Genomic DNA, 16,192 nt, shown 5'->3' on the forward strand with positions numbered 1-16,192 from the left:
CCTGGATCTTTTTTGTTTCATCACAGATTAGTCCCTGGACTAAAACCCTTATAACTTTTTAATAAAAGATGATTTTTGAGTGATTCTCTTTTTGTCAGTCTTATATTTTTGTCTAGTTTTTTATAGTATTTATTTGGAAAAATTTTGGAACAAATTTTGTGCACGCGTTGATTTTCACGTTAGTATACGTTTTTCGCTATACCGTAGGTTCCGGAAGAGGTGACGGAGCCGCGAACTTCGCTGAGCTAGACTCCGACTTCTCCGAACCAGGAAAGCATGTTTGAACCTTTGATATGACGGGTGTTTTGCATGTTTGCTTGAATGGTTGTGCATGGCATATGAGCACCGGTGAGTATCTCGTTGCATGTAAGGCAACTACCCGTGTGTTCCGAAGTTACTGTGATCTCTGATGAGAGATGGCCTAGTCATGTGGTGACATGAAGGGCAGTAAGGTGGTACTCTTGTAGCATGCCAGCCTTACGTCATCCGATAAATTCCGACGTTAACGTGGACGGAGTCACGTTATCGTTCTTCCCCCTTCCGTGCTGCCACATGTTTTCAGCCAAGAATACGGTTTAGTAAGTTGTTAACCTCTTTCCGTGTACACACCAAGTAGAGGGGCCGGGATGAGGGTTCCATGGCCCTGGATTAAAGCCAGTCATCCGGTCAGGGGGCATGGGTGTTTCCGGTTGGGACCGAGAGGGACCGAGAGGGGGGCACCCCTTAGAACGCGCGTATATAAATTTGATCCATGCTACGCGAGGTTGTAGCCTCCTCGTCACAAGGTTTTCTTGAACGTTGCCGAGGGTGATTCCTGGCTTCGGAATGTTGAATGGGTGTGTACTGGTTAGATGTGTTTCTCTTAAAACACCGTAAACGGAACTAGTCCCCGTGACTAATGAAATCCGTTGGCTGTGGTTAAAGTACAAACTCTGCAGAGTCAAATCCTTCCGAGTCATCGTATCTATGGTCAAGGATCATGGCCAGTATATCGATATCTATGTCAATCCTCATGGTAAATCCCCGGTGAATAAGCTTAAGTGGTAAACCCGTTTGAATCGTTATTCCTGTGGATGGACTAACCTTTATTTTATCTCGTACTTGAATATTCCCGTGAGATGAATTAAATTTATGAACTACTGAATTATTAAGTTATGATATAAGCCCTTTATGTGATGTCGCTCAGACGTCCGACTGTTGCACCCTTGTTATTTACTTTTTGATATAAGCCCTTTATGTGATGTCGCTCAGACATCCGACTGTGGCATGCTTGTCATTTACTTTCAATATAAGCCCTTTATGTGATGTCGCTCAGACGTCCGACTGTGGCACGCACTGTCATTTATATTTTAATATAAGCCCTTTATGTGGTGTCGCCTTGACGCCCGACTGCGGCATTGTTATTTCTTTTGTTTCCTCTCGAGGAGTCATTCAGACACTCGTTTGGCCCTCAGTATTATTTTGGGATTTCGGGAGGACTACCGCCCGACTTCTCTTTATTTTCCCATGCATTATTATCTCGTTGTCTGAGTGCACTTGTTAATCTGTTCATATGCATCATGTTTACATTTGTTATATCTTATGTCCGAACTGTCTTGCAAGTACTTTTCTAGTACTCACCTGGCTTGTTGATTTGGCCAGATGTTGACGAAGGCGATCTCTTGGATGAAGAGTTTGATAGTGAGTCCGACGCCTAGAGGAATCCCAGTCAGTCCCGTGCGATCCGGGATATTGGTCACTTGTATCATATACGCTTCGGCCACCCTCAATAAGTCTCCTCGAGCCTCACTCCGACGCTCAAAGAGCTGTTAGTTTTCAGGAGTCATATCACCACTTCGCTGTGATATATCCACCACCGCTTTTATCGTGAGTTAGTAGTTATGCCACCCTATCCGCCTTTATGTATTATTGGCGTGCTTGTAATAAATTGTTGAGCAGTCTCCGCTCAACCTTGTATTATTTTCAGTACTCCTGGTATTTTCTTCTGTGATCAAGATTTTGTCTACCAGTAAGAAGGATTCTTCTTTACTGGTCCGTAAAAGGGATCGATTTCTCAATAAATATTTTTATTGGAAAACTGGTCGTGACAATGAAGCAGCATGACATGGGTGGCACTGGTGGTTTTTACCCAGGTTCGGGCCGCTGTGAAGCGTAAAACCCTACTCCTGCTTTTGTGGATTGGATGGGGGACCGCGACGAACACACAACGCTCAAGCCCCGCAAGGTTACTTCGGGGAGATAAACTACGCGCATAAGAGTGTACAAGGGTCTGAATCCTATTTTAGGTCTCCATGGTCCTCCTTTTATAGGCTAAGGGGTTACCACAGTGGCAAATCAGTCATTACCTACTGATTAGATAGCCAACAGTGCTACCATAACTAACTCTAGCAGTTAGGACAAAGTGCATTAAATGCACTGCTAGGTGTCATGCTGAGGATGAAGCCCGACAAGCCTGCCGCGCCGCTCAACCACCCTCTTGTCTGTATGCATGAAATGCCTCTGGACGGGTGTCATACAGTGTGAACCTTCTTTAGAAATGGTTGCCACGTACCAAATGAAATCCACTTAATCACTTGGGGGCTCGACACCGCACTGATAAGTGACTTGCGTCGCTGTGCAGTGGAGTCTTGGCGGGGTGACCCGCCCTTGGCGGCCCCGGCAAGCCTGCCGGGGAAATCTTGGGACTTGTCTTTAGCGAAGCCTCGACCTGACCAGCTCACCTGCCCCGCAAAGGAGGTTTTCCCTTAGTGATATCTTGTTCTTTTGGTTTGTCTTTGTCTTCTTGATCCGCCCTTTGATTTCTCAAAGATCTATCTCTTCAGCTTGGTCTTGCCTTGTCATTGTAATCTTGGAAGCTCAGTGCTGCCGGGGTGGATACCTACTGTCCGTGTACAGGTCAGGTGGAACATACACCCCTGTTTGTGAATCCCGACATAGAAATACAAAGATATCAAATCATGCATATAAGAATTCAGAGAAGATTCGAATAATATTCATAGATAATTTGATCATAAATCCACAATTTATCGGATCTCGACAAACACACAGCAAAATAATAGTACATCGGATAGAACTCCAAGAACATCGAGGAGAACATTGTATTCAAGATCAAAGAGAGAGAAGAAGCCATCTAGCTACTAGATATGAACCCTTAGATTTGTGGTAAACTACTGACACTTCATCGGTAGGGCAATAGAGTTGATGTAGATGCCCTCTGTGATCGAATCCCCCTCCGGCAGGATGCCGGAAAAGGCCCCAAGATGGGATCTCGCAGAAACAGAGGCTTGCGGCGGTGGAAAAGTGTTTTAGTGGACGCTTCTGTTGGTTTGGGAATATTTCTAAATTTATAGGCCAATAATTAGGGTTAGAGGAGCTCCGAGGGGGCCACAAGCCAGGGAGGCGCCCCCACCTAGGGTGCGCCCTAGGGGCTTGTGGAGCCCTTGGGACTCTTCTGCCTTCCTCTCCAAGTCCTACATGTGTCTTCTGGTCTAAGAAAAATCATCGTAATGTTTTATTCCGTTTGGACTCCGTTTGATATTCCTTTTTCTATAAAACTCAAAAACAAGGAAAAAAACAAAAATTGGCACTAGGCTCTGTGTTAATAAGTTAGTCCTAAAATAATATAAAATAGCATAATAATACATATAGAACATCCAAAACAGATAATATAATATCATGGAACAATAAAAAATTATAGATACGTTGGAGACGTATCAGTTTCACCAAGAACACGCAATCTCAAGGTGACAAAGATGTTGGTTGACGGTGGGGTCGGCTTGAACTTGATCTCACCTCACGTGATCAAGAGGTTGCAGATTCCACATGAAGATCTCAAGCAAACGACATGTTTCAAGGGATCAATCTAGGGAGAAGCCAACCCAAGGGGAAGATCACATTGTAGGTGACGTTTGGCAGTGAGCTAAACTACAGGACGGAGAAGATTGTCTTTGACGTCGTCAAGATACCATTGCCATACAATGGAATTCTTGTTCTCCCACCACTGGCAAAGTTCATGGTGGCATTCCATTATGCCCGCAACACTCTCAAGATGTCAGGGCCGATGATCCTCATCACCGTCCACTCTTACAAGAAGGACATAGTCATCTGCACTGACAAGCTCTACCGGGAAGCAATTGCAGCATCTGTGGCAAGGCACTTGCTCCTGCCGTCATAGCTCCTGGGGGGGAGAAGAAGAACAAGAAGATCGGCAAGATCTCAGACAAGGACTCCAGGAAATGCACCTCTTCGGAGTGTTACGCACCTGTTGAGGGCGTGCCGGAGAGCTCTGCCGCCAAGAGCAAGAAATCCAAGGAAGCTCTACCAGCAACCAAGAAGATGTCTGCTAAGGAGGATGGCATGGGTGACAATTTCACCATAAGTGCCTGCCTTGATAGCAAATAGGAAAGTGCGCTCATTGCCTTCATGCGGGTGATTGTCAATGTGTTTGCATGGAACCATCTGGCATCCCGGTGTTCCCAAGGAGGTAACTGAGCACCACCTTGATGTCTTCCCTCATGCAAGACCCATCAACAAGAAGGTCAGTAAGTAACCCTTGGAGCGACAGCAGTTCATTGCCGAAGAGATAAAGAAACTAGAAGTGGTAGGCCCTGGTCAGAGGAGTGCTAAATCCAATGTGGTTGGCGAATCCAGTTGTAGTGCGCAAAGCAAATGGGAAATGGAAGCTTTGTATTGACTATACTGAGATCAATAGAACTTGTCCAAAAGTTCCATTTCATTTGGCGCGCATCGACCAAATTTTTGACTCCACTGCTAGACGTGGCTTGCTGTCGTTTCTTGATGCCTACTCCTGATATCACCGTATTTTCATGTCAAAATGAGATGAAGAGAAGACTGCATGCACTGGTACGCGTTGGTGCTATACAAACGGTTTTTAACTCCTTTCCATGACGGCATTTGGAACCGTCGCCTAGTGAGTGACTGCGATAGGGGTGTCCTTCCAACACGACCCAGAAACCGTCGGGGATATGTCCTCCTGGCACACACGCTCAACAAAATGAGGTCGTGTGTGACCGGCGAGCGCTCAAATACGGTAATACGTACAGTAGATCTAAAAAATACAATTATACATGCAAAATTGTTTCCGGTCGTAAGTACATCCCACACAGTCAGTCGCTGCTAAATGTTTATGTTCATATGTACATCCCACACAGTCGCTCCAAGGAAAACATTTCCGTTCACAGGTACATCACACACAATTTTCCCCGTTAAATCGTTTATGATAGCGCTGTCATGGCACACGATATTAACAATTTTATCGTTTGTGTTATTGAATGCATCACACACGGTGCGTAGAAGAAACTGTGTTGCAAAGGCTGTCCATCACACACAGTTTTAATGTGGTAAACGATTGCGCAAGGTGGCCTAACACAAACAGTTTTCAAGAGAAGGTCGTGTGTGATTGTTCATTGATCCAACACGGTTTATTCCTAGAAACTGTGTGCGTTGCCTGAGGTCATCGCGCATGGTATTTTCTCAATAACCATTTGCAATAGCAAAACCCAATTAGCAGGCTAATTTGCCATTAGCAGGCTTACTTGCCATTAGCAGGCTAATTCGCCATTAGCAGGCTTATTCGCCATTAGCAGGCTAATTGCCCTATTATTAATGATCCATTTATTACTATAATTGACATTAATATTAAGCACATAATATATTTCATTTCCATATTAAGGAAGCAGGATTTCATAATTGAAATACATCAGAGTACAACATGATATAGCTTCAGCACTCTGCTACACAATTACACAACTACATCAGCACCAAGTTTCACATGCAACATGTAGAACCTTTCGAAATTAGCATCATATACGGTATATAGAAATATGTATCTCATCTGGAAAACTGCTGAAGCGGAAGGCGAATATTGAGCCTTCATCCATGTTGAAGGTCTTTGCAACGTTAGGCCAGTGCCTGTGGATGATTGACTGTCCGTCCTTCGTCCTCTTTAGGAACACTTCAATATTGAACCGTGGGTATTGTATGAAAACCTTCCTCGCCTCCTAACCATAGAGGTGGTTTGGGAGGTAATCATCAATGAACTGCTTTGGGAAGGCCTAAAAACAAGGATGTGCATAAATATCTTCTCTATATTGGAAATGGGGCAAAGGAATAAACAAAGGCAAGGTATAATAGTTAGTACCATCTTGTAGTAAACTGATGTCTTCTTCATTGTGTAGACAAGGATCTTGTTGTTCTTTGTCGCTAATTTCTTTATCCTAACAATCTTTCTAAGTTTCTTGACTTGATTGATATTCATGGACAACTCATTTCCCCATATGCAAAAGGGTCGAACTGTGGCTGAAAACCGTTGACAGCAGGACCTACAAGTGCAAGACCAAATTGTTTAAAACCTAATTATTAGAATGGTTCCGGCAATTGCACAATAATGTGCTATTAGACAACGGACCATGCACGTGGTAACCTCAATTGTAAACCTCAATGCTTCCCATTGTTTCCCTGCAACACATATAAGGTAGTTAGTTATCAGGTTAAGTAAGGTTTCACATGCTATCAGTAAAATATGTTGATGAAAAATAAGCACATTGCAGATTCATCAGATTAATTCAAGCCACATGGAAACCCCATTTATCCAAACCAAGCATGATTAAGAAATAGGAAATATAGCACTTGCATATGTTTCTCATGTATTGAGTGCATCCAAATTCGATTTATTCCTCACATGCACAACAATACAAAATTCTACCCACGACAATTGGACATCGCATTGCAGAATTGAACTAAGCAGTTAACTAAACACCACAACAAATGAATCAAACATTAAATGAGCACCACATTGCACAATATAACATACTCCTAATAAAAGATCAGACAGTTAACCAAACCAATCATGCTTAACTACTTAGAAATATAGCAATTGTATTTGTTTGTCATGTATTTACTACAGCCAAATTCAATTTATTTCTCACATGGTATACAATAATAGAATGCACCCACAACTATTGAACATCGCATTGAAGAATTGAACCAAATAGTTAACTAAACACCACAACACAAATGAACCAAACATTAACTGAGCACCACATTGCACAATGTATAACCAAACCAAGCATGCTTGGCAACTTGGAAATATAGCAATTGTATTCGTTTCTCATGTATTTTGTAAAGATAAATTCGATTTATTTCTCACATGGAAGACAATACAAAATTGCAGCCTGAAGAGTTGAACATCACATTTCTAGAATTGAACCAAACAGTTAACTAAAGACGACAACTAATTAAAAAAACAGTTAATAAGTGATCACCACACTGCACGACATATAGAACATATACACTAGAGCAACAGATTGAATGGTAAAATTAGATAGCACAATTCACTAGAATTTGTGAAGGAAAGGCAGGAGCAGCACACGCAACAGGTAAACCGAGCATGCTTAACCGGGGTAGCTAGCAAATGGGAAGGTGCTCCTCCAAAATCTGGGGGCCGACATGAATGGCAGCCATCACGACCTCATCCGTGTGTGCGGCCGCAATTTGCTTCTCCGCTGCCAAATGCTCCTTGAGATCCTGGCTATACTATGTGCACCATGGCTTAGGGCAGCGCTTATTTGGTGGAGGGGGTGGTGATTTGGGTGGAAGGTGTCAAGCCGGCGGTCGGGGCATGTGGGATGTGGAAGAAGGAGGAGGAGGATGGGGGTTGGGTGTGGATTAGATGCCTGGATAGACGAGGCCAAGCAGCATGAAGGATGGTCACCGACAAGGAGGCTGCGCTGCAAGCAAGGAGTGAAGGTTTCAACTTGGAAAGGAAGGCGGAAACAGGGAAAATGTGGCTTTTGGTAAGGGGAGGGGGCGGGGAGGTAGATATTTGCGCGAAAGCCGAAAATTTGGAACCACTTCTGCGAAAAAACTGCCGCGCAAAGTGTCATCAGACACGGTCCCTTATTCAGAACTGTGTACGATATGTGAACATCACAAACGATTCAGATAGCTTAACCCGTGTGTGATGAGCTTGAACGTCAAAAAATTTGGTTCGAATTTCCCTGGTTACAGTGGTCATCCACGTCATTGCATAATTTGGGTACACAAATAAGACTATAGCACACCCACACTTCTTAATGGAGCAAGTTCAGCAATTAAACAGAGCTAGTTGACCTAAACATTACTCTAACACATTACAGATTGGCTCTCTTAATTAAACAAAACAAAGAATACTACTACGGCTGGTGCTCGTCGATCTCCGCCGCCGCCTCCATGTCCAGTTCACGCCCGACGGTCTCCTGGGGAAGGGGCTCCATGGCATCCATCACACCATACTCTGCAAGCATCTCGCCATCTGCGTCCGCCATCTCTTTGGAAAAGGCCGCCACGAGCTGGGCGTGGGCGGCCACGATCTGGACTTGGATGGGCTGCGTCATTGCAAGGTATGCGGCGGAGGAACGGCCGCTGCTCGAACGCTCTCGGCGATTGCCAACTCTTCGGCCATGGGTTGCCGACCGTTCTCGGAGAAGCTTCGTTTGATTTGTGCGGTGACCGCCACGAGCTGGACATGGGCGGCCTCAACATGGTCGTGGGCAGCCTCCATCAGGGCTAAGGCCGCCGCTGCAGAACGGACAACTAATGTGCCACTCTCGCCTGTTGCTATCCCCGAGGCAGATGTTGCTGCCACCACCTGAGAAGCAACAGCGACCGTTTGGGCTGCCTTGGCCGCCCGATCGCAGATTGCGGCCGCGCTCATGCACCTTGTTAGCACGCGGATGCCGGCTGCGGCCGCGCTCTCGCCAGAGTGGGCTGCCGAAGTTGCCCTCACGACGTGGGTCCACGTCCCCATCTTTCACTATTGACGATTGAACATTGAAATGTTATTTGGGGAGCGAGCTAGTGTGCTTGACATGCCGGCTGTGGACTGTAGCCGATGCACCTTCTCGTGTAAGCCATTGGCGTACTATACACCGATGGTGCTCCAGGATATTTTGTGCTGCATCTCACACGGTTGGTGATACTAAACTGTGTGGGATCTACTTGATTTTTCATCTTGATTTGAATTACATAATGGGGTCACGGCGGCAATGGACGGTGTTTGAATTGCTAGACCTTTTATCTGCAGTGAACATGCAACTATATGTGTGTCGTAAAAGGATTGGAATTATTCAGGGTTCATCTGGACATTTTATTCATTATATTTGTTTTCTAGCCATTTCAGGTGCACAATTCAAAATTAAACTACATGCACATGCTCCAGTGCACCAACATGGGTTGTAAAATCATATGTGTGTCCATGGGTTTATGCTTATGTCCCATGCAAGAAATGGGGATGAATTGCGAACACCACGGCACCGTGGCTCTCTGGCAAACGTCGACGTACTTGCTTTTGTAATTCTAGTCAATCCAAAAGTCATCCGAAATTCATGAAACTTGGCATGCTATCATGGAGCGGCATCAACATGCCGTGGTAAATGTTTTGTCCCATTTGGGGCAGGTTTGGGTATAAGCTTCTCATAAACCAGAGCTTCTCACAACAAGTGTGATGGTTTCGGTAGGGAACGTTTCACCTTTCTAGACGAAACGATATCCGTTGCCTCTTCTAGATTTCAAATTTTTTCCTAGTGTCAACATAGAACAACAGGAGTGTTGTGTCAATTTTTGGGATTTTTCGGGGTTCGATAGGACATTTTTATACATTAACTGACTTTACTATGCATTCATGTGCATAATTCAAATTTGAGCTACATGCACATGCTCTAATGCATATAAATTAGTTGAAAATTCAAATATGTGTCCTTGGTTGCATGCTTAGGTCCCATGCAAGAAATGGGAATGAATGTCAAACACCGTGCCACCATCACTCGGCCGCAAACATTGAGATACCTGGTTTTAAAATTCTAGTAAATCCAAAGCTCGTCTTAAATTCATGAAACTTGGCATGCTATCATGGAATGGCACCCGACATGCTGTGGTATTTTTCGTGTCCATTTTGAGAGAAGGCGCACTCGAATAACAACCAACAAAGGCATTTTTGAAAAAATAGATGCAACTTTAATATCTGAAACGTTTGTATAATTCATACCGTGTGTGTTCTGTTAACCATTGACGTGAAGCCATGTGTCTTGGTTTTAATTGCTATAAGAGGTGCCGTGCGGACAGCTGCTTGACCTTGACTGAATGGGAGGCGTGCGAGCGCAGTCCGGTGCACAGGCTGACAGAGAGGCGTGCAAGCTGTCCTCCAATGCGTAGGCTCATCGAGAAGTGTGCGAGTTGTACGCTGCGTAGGCTCACTAGGAAGCGAGCCCTTTGACTTCCATGGCCGCCCGCCTTCCTCTCCATTACTGGCGCCCGAGCCGCTGCTTAATACGAGTGACCTTACTGTTCGCCTCCCATTCCCCTCCCTCCCACAGACCTCCACCAACGCCATGGCACAGAAGGAGCATCTGCCACTAGTCTTCAAGTTTGGTGAAGTCGACTCCGAGCCGAAGGAATAGAAAATAAGCAGGAATGGGGCCTTATGGACATGGCCTAGGTTGAGCTGGCCACGGCGGTTGATACCCCCGCTCCCGTCCCAGCTCCCATCCCTGGGCTGGTCGCCGAGCACTATCACAAAGCTGGAAGTCGTAGGCGGTAGTGAGGTCTCCACGGACCCGCGCGAGCTCGTGTACATGCCAGCGCCAGCGCTCGTGCGCGCCCCTCCACCCACCACGGCACCGGTCCCCATGCGTTAGTCTGCACTCGCCGCGCCCGTGCTCGTGCGCGCGCCCCCCCTCAGCAGCATGGGACGCTGCGGTCAACCGCTACCTCTCAGCGACGCCAGCTGCCGTCCTCCCGCGCCCCTCCCGTCGATCGCACGACGACATGATGTTTGATTTACATGTGAAGAACATTCTGTGCTGCATTGAAGACTCCAACAACGGCGTCCCAGAGGACGACAACGACGGCGTGGCACGCCGCCTCCGCCGCCACTGGAAATAGTTTTTATTCTTGGGTTTCATATTGTATCTCGATCATATGAATATAAATTCGGAGTATGACTGAATGAACGATATGGTTTGAGTGAACTTGCGTTTTTCTCTCTTAATGTACAGACTTATCAAACGATTTTCTTTTGACAAAAACGTCAATGGTTTTTAAATATAAAACACTCATCGCAAACGTTTTAGTTAGAACACCCGTATGCAAACCGACAGCTTCCCCAGGAAGCCAACGGAAAATGTGCCGAGCATGATTTTTGCGGCTCTTGATCGCAAATGTTTTAGATAGAAAACCCTATGCAAAGTAAGAGCAGGATTTGTGCATCTCTTCAACGCAAACGGTTCTTTTGGATGACCCGTGTGCAACCACTTACAAAAAATTTGGTAAGATTTGCATCTGTCATATTGGGTATGTTGCCATTTGTCAAACTGGAAAGATTGACATTTGTTGATCTAGTAACATTGCCATTTGTCAACCTTGTAACACTACGATCTGTCAAAATATGAAGCTAAAAATCACTTGTAGTATCTAATTTTTGCAACTAAAATTCAGTAATTAAACATAGATTTCATTCATAGATTAAGCAGTCATTCTTTATACAAACAGTTCAACTCGACAGGTGAACCGACCAAACTTTTCAAAAATGTTGCCAACCACGTACTGAAATAGCTAGTTCTAATTTATATACTAGCTAATTTTAAGTACGTTGTACAGTTCCACCACATCTATAGTCAGATGAACTGAACAAAATAGCTCCTAAATACTACTACTACGGAGGGCCTATGTACTACTTCCGGTTGCCTCTCCTCTGCTGAGCACTCTCAGTAAGAGGAAGAGGAGGAGGAGCATACCGACGAGCTGGACAACTGCAATACAATGCATGCCGCTGCTATAGCTTTAGCTACACTCACCTCGAACGCCCTCTTCCACTCCAGACGACCCCTCTTGAAGCAGTGGTTCTCCTCGTAGATCTCCTGATTCCTCGCCTCTGAGGTGGCGTGTGCCGCGGCCACGGCAAAGGTAAGGCTCTTTGCATGCTCGACGAGGCGCTCCTCCTACTCGCACAAGAACTCGGTTTAGCGCGCAAGGTCGCTGACGCACGTGCGGGCATCCACCTCCGACTCCCGCCTTCGGGCGGCGGTGGCGGAGCGGGTGATGACCCCGGGGGTCGATGGTGGGCTAGCGGCCATGGCGACCAACGATGGGGTGACGGCCACAACCACCACCTCCCGCCTTCGGGATGTGGTGGCGGAGCGGGTGATGGCCACAGTGGCTAGCAGTGGGGTGGCGGCCACGACGGCCACCTCCCGCCTTTGGGCCGCGGCGGCGGAGTGGGCGATGGCCCTGGCTTTCAACGGTGGTGTGGCGGCAACGGCGGCCGGCAACAGCTGCCGACAGGCAATGGCGGCGGAGCATGTGGTGGGTGTTCCGCGCACACCCAACAGGGACGCCACGCGCACTACACTACGCCGCGGACTGCGCCGCCGCCGCGGTGTAGCCTCCCAGATGGAGCTGTCCTCTGATGACGGCGGAGTGGATGAGAAACGACGACGGACCGGTGCCATTGGCGATTGTGGGAGAAGCAGACGAGATAAGATACAGGGAGGGAGGGGAAAATGCGATACAGGACTCTCCGGCCATGAGGGTTTATATAGCAGGCCGGTAAGCATTGTGATGTTGGGGGATTTCACTGAGTCGGGCGGGAAGCTTGCTCGGGAACCTGCAAGGTTGCGCAGGAATGGGCTCACCGATGATTCATTGGCGCCACCGTTTGGACAAAAGAACGCCCCCGTGCGCTGCGCAAGCTTGCACTGTAAGCCGTCTGTGGCAGCGGGGTGACAAGACGTGCGAGAGGAGGACGAAAAGCCACGTACACATACGGTTAATAAAAAAATGTTTGCGATTTAATTACCTACTATACCCCCATCCTGATTCATAAGTAGGATTTAACTAATAAAATACGAATGCCTGTCGCCAAAGTTTATATAGTTGGATTCGTATTTGAACATAGTTTCCAATTATATAAATTTTTATAACATGCATTAACATTTTGTTGGTTAAATTTGAGGGCAAAGTATGGCACAGAATATAAAGGGGGCTATAGACCAAGATAGAGGTAGTAGCACACGGCTGCTCTCTACGCAGCGATTCAACTGTCGGCCGGCTTGGAGGTGACCATTTCCTGCGTGTTCAACTGGTCTATGTGTGTGGTTGCTTGCGGTTCAGGCGGCCGCGGCACGCTCTGCTCGCATCCCGCCGTGCGCGCTCTGCTCTCGCATCCCTCCGGGTGCTTTGCCCTCGTCCCTCCACGCGCGCTGCCTGTGTTTGGGGCTGGCGCATGATCACGCACGTTCGTGTGCATGCGGTTGCGCCGGGCGCGGCGCGACAATGCAGTTACCCGCTACAAAAATTGCCATGCGGACACGCAAAGAATCCAGGCCGCCCGGCCCCATTAATTCCTGCAGCCATTTACCTTGATCTCTCGCGTCACACTACACAATAAGCACACCCACGACGACACATGCAGAGAGGACATCCAGTGGTTCCAATGGCGATCCCCGTGGCTCCAATGGCGCACCCAGCGGCCGACGACGACAACGGCGGGCAGTTCACCACGCATCACGTAGTGGACACCCACGTGAGGGGGAAGGCCCTCTCGGTGGTGTACACGAACGATTCGGTCTCGATGGAGAGCTCCATCCAAACTATGGAGCAGTTCCTTGCCAAGGACAAGTACCAAGTGGTTGGCTTCGACCTCGAGTAGACCATCGGTCGTGTCGGGCACGATCAGAAGGTTGTCGTTGCCCAGTTGTGTGTGCGACATGACGTCCTTTTCTACCACTACCACCATGCCACAAGGCCTTGCGAGCGTTTCTCCAGGTTTACCAATAGCTCCGACTATAGTTTCGGTACGGTGGACACCACCAACGATCTAAAAGAGCTCGATGTTTCGGGCTTGAAATGCCCGAATCTTGTCAACATCCAGCACCAAGGTCTGGGGCAGCGACAAAAACAAACTGAACTTCCTGGTTGACCTCGCCTCAGCCATCATCGACCACTACTACATGAAGATGAAGAATGAGAGCTAGAAGGACAATAACGCCTGGCACAGTGTGTGGCATGAGAGACTGGATGAACAACATGTCAAGTACGTGGCCAAGGATGCGTACACAAGCTACGAGATGTACAAGCGGATCGTTGACATGAGGAAGTGTCTTCTTCCTGTCCCAGACAAGGGATCGAGCCATAGAGTAGTGGCGGGAGCGTCACAAGAAGTAGATGACTGGATGATTGTTTCTCCTACTTTAGAATGCATGCAATTGTTTATTGAGGTGTGTGCGAATGATCTGTATAGTCACTTATGTAATTGGATGTTTATTTCAGTTATATATATGTATACCTGTTATTCTTCTGTAGACATAGCAAATCACACGGCTTATTAGCAGCAATCGTCTGTGTTATTATTGGTCTTCGCACACATTTCTGATTACGGACCTATTTGCCGCGTATCACACACATCTTGTTCAGTTGAACCTTTCCATTGTGTTGCCTAATCACACACAGTTCATCCTAGTGAACCGTATACTGTATATCGCACACACATTCATCTGGCTACCTGTTTTTTTGTTCCTCCTCATCGCAAGCAGTTAATTGAACTGAACCGTATGCCCTACATCGCACATGCAACTAAAATCTGAACCATGTTTGATGCACCCGTCATCGCAAACGTTTTGCACCTTTTTTGACGGGTCTTTTACACCAACGTTTGCGATTATGGCATCACACACAGCTTCGTCGAAGGTTCTCTGCTCGTAGTGTCGCTTTTGGACCATCCTGCACTAGTGATGTACCACTCCATGCGGCCCATATTGCTTTATACGTATGCCTTTTGGAATGAAAAGTGTTGGTTCAACATTCACAAGAGCAGTCCAACTTGGTTTTGAGCCCTAGCTACACAGGAATGTGGAAGCATATATGGATGATATAGTGATCAAAACCAAGGACAAGGCAACACTGATGCAAGATTTAGAAGAAACATTTTCTAATCTGCGAAAGATCAATTTGAAGCTCAACCCCGAAAAGGGTGTGTTTGGCGTCCCAGCAAGCTTCTTGGGTTCTTTGTTTCTCAAGATGGAATTGAAGCCAATCCTGACAAGATCAAAGCAATTGAGCAGACTGAAGCACCCAAGCGCGTCAAGGATGTGTGACATCTTGCCGGCTGTGTTGCTGCACTAAGCAGCTTTATCTCCAATTCCGCTGAGCGTGCCCTGCCATTTTTCAAAACATTGAAAAAGGTGGGTCCATTGAAATGGACTCCGGAAGCGGAGGCGGCGCTGCAAGATTTGAAGAGGTACATCTGCTCTCTGCAAACACTAGTTGCACTTTAACATCCCAAAATTCTAAATTTTGGAATGTTATATTAAATAAATAATTATGGTGGTTTGTTTGATGTGTGATTGATTGTGTGAAATTTGAAAAAATCTTCTTGAAAGTTGAATGAGATGGAATAAAAGGACTTCTCCCAAACTTTCATCTTTGCATTTGATCTCCAAGAATTCAAATTAATTTCAAATACAAAACCCTAGAGTGAAGATGATATGACTTCTTGCATTTAAAAAAATGAAAGTGGTTTTGAAAATATTTGAATCCCATTTGATAACATTTCAAATTCATAAAATTTATGCAACTCAATGATCTTCATGAGAGAAGATAAAATGACTTCTTCAAAGAAGAGTTGGAAGTTTAAAAGAAAACAAATGGAAAGTCCCTTTCACGTTATTTGAATTTCTATTTTGAAGTTATTTGAATTTTCAATGGTCAAATTTTCTGAAAGTTATTTGAAATGAGAGAAAGAATGAGATCTCAAAATACAGAGGTATTTGTAATATATTTGGCCAAGGAAAACAGGAAAGTTTTGAAAGTGGTTTGAAATTCAAATTGAAAACCACTTAGGAGTTATTTGGTTTTTTATTCAAATTATTTTTCTCCAAAAATAAAATATATTGAAATTACTGTATAATGATTCCTTCAATATAAAAATGGAGAAAAATAAATTTAAAATCATTTTTGAATTTTAAAAATATTTTTATTGATTTTTAAATGCAACAGTAGCACTATTTGCATTATTTGAATTTTTCTGTATTTTATTTAAACGTGAAAAATAGTTAATGTTTCAGGAACTTTTATTCTAAAAATTTTGGTATATTATATGCCTATGGAAAATTTTAGTTTTATCTTATTCTTGTTTGTTCTA

The sequence above is a fragment of the Aegilops tauschii genome, chromosome 7 (assembly GCF_002575655.3).
Source record: "Aegilops tauschii subsp. strangulata cultivar AL8/78 chromosome 7, Aet v6.0, whole genome shotgun sequence".
NCBI lineage: Eukaryota > Viridiplantae > Streptophyta > Magnoliopsida > Poales > Poaceae > Aegilops > Aegilops tauschii.